The 4,441-nt window shown below is 42.3% G+C and overlaps 1 non-coding gene across 1 annotated transcript; it reads left to right on the forward strand.

Moving 5' to 3' along the window:
- Positions 1-3,456: 3,456 nt before the first annotated feature.
- On the forward strand, positions 3,457-3,564 carry LOC115030107. Its single transcript, XR_003835735.1, has one exon. It is a non-coding gene; the product is annotated as a U6 spliceosomal RNA (small nuclear RNA).
- The last annotated feature ends 877 nt before the right edge of the window (positions 3,565-4,441 follow it).

The following is a 4,441-nucleotide window of genomic DNA, read 5'->3' on the forward strand; positions in this document are numbered from 1 at the left end:
AAAGAAAGAAAGAAAGAAGAAAGAAAGAAAGAAAGAAAGAAAGAAAGAAAGAAAGAAAGAAAGAGAAAAAAGAAAAGAAAAGAAAGTCCTAAAGTTGTTGCTGATTGTTTGTGGTAGGCTAAGCATAGCTGGACCCAGTCTCAATTTTCTTTTATATTTCCTTTCTTTTCTCTCTCCCCCACTCCCCGTGTCTTTTCCTTCCTTCTTTGATGGTTTTCTGGTTTTCCTTTTACTCTTTTTTTTTTTTTTTGAGGCAGAATCTCAGATATCCCAGGTTAACCTCAAATTCATGACGTAGCTGAGAATAGCCTTGAACTTCTGATCCTCATGCCTCCACTTCCAGAGTGCTGGGATTACAAACATGTGCCTCCAGACCCAGTGCATGTGGTGCTGGGGATGGAACTCGGGGCAAAGATTCTATGAAGCAAACTACATCCCCAGCTTATTTTATGATGTGGTGCACGCCTGTAATTCCAGAACTCGGGAGGTGGAGGCTGGAGCATCACAAGGTTAAGGTCGCCCTTGACTATATACTCAGTTCAAGGCCAGACTGGCTTACACAAGACCCTGCCTCAAAGTTTCTTCCTGTCAAAAACCAATTTCCCAATGCCCCAAATCAAGTTAAAGAGAGGGCCTGTGTGTCCTGTGGTTTCCAGGCCTATAAAGCAGTTGTCTTACTTGGGGTTTCTATTGCTGCAACAAAACACCATAACCAAAAAGTAAGTTGGGGAGGAAACGGTTCATTCAGCTTCCACTTCCATATTGTTGTTCATCACTGAAGGAAGTCAGGACAGGAACTCAAACGTTGCAGGATTCTGGAAGCATGGAGAAGTGTTGCTTACTGGCTTGCTCTCAATGGCTTGCTCAGTCTGCTTTCTTAGGGAACTCAGGACCATCAGTCCAGGGATAGTACCACTCACAATGGGCTGAGCCCTCCCCTATCAATCACTAATTAAGGAAATGCCTTACAGTCAGGTCTTATGCAGGCATTTTCTCAATTAGGGTTTTCTGTTTTCAGATAACTGTAGTTTGTGTGTTAACTTGGCATAAGACTAGCCAGGACACTAGTTCTAGATTCAAGGCCCAAGACTCCCGAAACAGGCTACTTTTGGTCCCTGTCTATTAAGTCACTTAATCAACTCAGTTGCTACCTGAACAGCAAAGTGCTCTGAGGTCAGCCGGGGGACAAGAAACTGAAGCCACTGAGAGAAACCTAGGCAGATCAGAGACCATGTAAACAAACAAACAAACAAACAAACAAAGGCTATGAAAATCCAGCCCACTGAATATGTGTGAAGAAACCATCATGGAAGTGAATCCTGCAGGCTGGGTAGCTCCACTGGCCCAAACCAAAGCACACAGTCTAGGTCAACCTGAGTTCTTTGCCCACACACACAAAAAAATGACCACAATAATCTTTGCTCTGAGCTCTTGTGGTTTGGGATAGTTTGTTGCACAGAGGTAGATCAACACAGCAGTTTTTCTTCCTTGACCTGTACAAGGCAACAGACAGATAGCAGCAGCAGACACTGTCTCTAGCGGCCTTCAAAATGCAAGCAAACTGCTATCTATCTCTTCAAGCACAAAGGGTTTGTTTGTATAAAGCATTTCCAGTCTGAGAGATCTAAATTCAATTAGAACTATACCGATATAAATATTACAAACATGCACGGATGTCACTCTGGAAGTTAAACTATGTAACTACATACTAGGGACATAATCTGTTTCAGAGTCTGCCAATCTACCACCCCCACACTATAAAATTTAAAATATGTGAAGTTTAGCTGACTCAAATCTGTAATCCCAACATAGAGGAAGGAAAATTGCTGAGTTCCAGGCCAGCCTGGACTACATATTGAGTTTCATGCAGTCTGTGCTGTGGGGGGAGAAACCTGTCTGGTTGATGATAATAGTGGTGGTGATGGTGGGGGTGATGATAGATTGCTTCCATTCTAGATAGTCCCCTTGGCCTCTGTATTCTCTATCATGATACTTAAAATTCCATAAATATTTATGAACTAATCTCCTTAAGCAGGTCTGTGTTTTCTTTTTTTGTTGTTGTTGTTATTTTGGTTTTGCTTTTGGTTTGGTTTGGTTTCTGAGACAAGGGCTCTTAGTTCAGGCTGGCCTTGAACTAAGTGTATAGTCAAGAATGGCCTTGAATTCCTGATCCGCTTGAATTCCTGACCCTCTTGCCTCCGTTGCCCTGATGCTAGACTAATAGGCATATATGCTAACATATGCATGTCTATGCTTTTCAAGCTGCAAGACTAACTTAGTGGGGTACAATGTACGTTTTTTCAATGAAATAGAAATATGATATATTACATATAAGTATTAAATAAAGATATAAGGAGAAGCTGAGTTGTAGAGATAAGCCATTAGTAAGAGCTCTTGATATTCAAACAAGAAGACCTGAGTTCAGATTCCCAACACCCAAGGAAAAAGGATAAGCACGGGTATTCATACATGTACCTGTAACTCTAGCACAGAAATAGGAAAAGACAGGAGGATAGCTGGGGTGTTGGCTATCAGCCTAGACTAGCTTCAGGCTTCAGCGAGAGACTGTCCTAAGGGAATAAGACATACAGTGGTAGAGTAAGACATCCAACAGGCTTCTGTGTGCACACATACATCACATGCTCCCGCGCACACACACACACACACACACACACAAACAGTAAAATTCCCTAAGAAAGTAAAGGCTAAGTATGGTGGTGCATGCCTTTAATTCCAGCACTCGGGAAGCAGAGGCAGGCAGATCTCTGTGAGCTCAAGGCCAGCCAGGGTTTCATAGTGAAACCATCCTCAAAAAGACAAAACAAAACAAACAAAACCCCAAATCATTAAAGGGAGGGAGAAAATTAAGGAAAAGAATATTGTTGAAAGAAACAGCTCAAAGGAATGAAGGACACTGTTTATTATGGAGATAATTTCAGGGGTTAAGACTCTGGAATACACATTTTAGGCTTTCCCAGGGATGTTATAATACCCAGTGTGGAGGCAGTTTTAGTAACAAAACAGAGTTATAAATCAAGGTGTTTTTAAAATGTGTTGGTGGGGGCTAACGAGATGGCTCAGCGGGTACGAGCACTGTGTGGTCTTCTGAAGGTCCTGAGTTCAAATCCCAGCAATCACATGGTGGCTCACAACCACCCATAATGAGATCTGACACCCCTTTTCTGGTGTGTCTGAAGTCAGCTACAGTGTACTTATTTATAATAATAAATAAATCTTTAGGGCTGGTGAGATGGCTCAGTGGGTAAGAGCACCCGACTGCTCTTCCAAAGGTCCAGAGTTCCAGAGTTCAAATCCCAGCAACCACATGGTGGCTCACAACCATCCGTATCGAGATCTGGCGCCCTCTTCTGGAGTGTCTGAAGACAGCTACAGTGTACTTACATATAATAAATAAATCTTTAAAAAAAAATAAATCTTTAAAATAAAGTAAAATGCGTGCTCGCTTCGGCAGCACATATACTAAAAATTGGAACGATACAGAGAAGATTAGCATGGCCCCTGCTCAAGGATGACATGCAAATTCGTGAAGCATTCCATATTTAAAAAAGAAAGAAAGAAAGGAAGGAAGGAAGGAAGGAAGGAAGAACGAAAGAAAGAAAGAAAGAAAGAAAGAAAGAAAGAAAGAAAGAAAGAAAGAAAGAAAGAAAAATAAAGTAAAATGCATTGGTGGAAACCTCAGAGAAGCAGTTGCAGCAAGATGAAGGAGCTCTCTGCTCCAAGCCTCCGATGCTATTTGATGGCACTCTCAGCTTTGGAGATGAGGGAAGCCTGCGGCATTACTACATTCCAAAAGGTCTTTCTCTGTTAGGTCTGATACAGAGGTGGGAAAGGAAAGGCTATTTAGGCAGCTAAAGCTGGCCCAAGATAGAGAGTATAATTAGGTTCTGGACCTGCAACATTCCAACCTGTCCACAGCACCGTAGCTCTAACCAATCACAGCTTCTTTCCAGGAAAGCCCATTCACAGCAAGGGAAGAAATGGAAAAAGAAAGAAGAAAATGGACATTGTGGGAAGTCTTTTTAAAGATGGATGCATCTGTTGCTAGGCAGTGGTAGTGCACACACTTTATCCCAGCACTTGCAAGACAGAGGCAGGAGAATCTCTGTGAGTTTGAGACCAGCCTGCTCTACAGAGTGAGTTCCAGGACAGTCAGAGCTACACAGAGAAACCCTGTCTCAAAAGAACAAACAAAAAGATTCATTTGGTTTTTTGTTTTGTTTTGTGTTTTGTTTTTCGAGACAGGGTTTCTCTGTGTAGTCCTGACTGTCCTGGAACTCACTTTGTAGACCAGGCTGGCCTCGAACTCAGAAATCTGCCTGCCTCTGCCTCCCAAGTGCTGGGATTAAAGACGTGCGCCACCACGCCCGGCTTGTCATTTGTTTTTTTGCTTTGTTTTTTTTTTCAAAATTTCATACAACTG

The sequence above is a fragment of the Mus caroli genome, chromosome X (assembly GCF_900094665.2).
Source record: "Mus caroli chromosome X, CAROLI_EIJ_v1.1, whole genome shotgun sequence".
In the NCBI taxonomy this organism is placed as follows: Eukaryota; Metazoa; Chordata; class Mammalia; order Rodentia; family Muridae; genus Mus; species Mus caroli.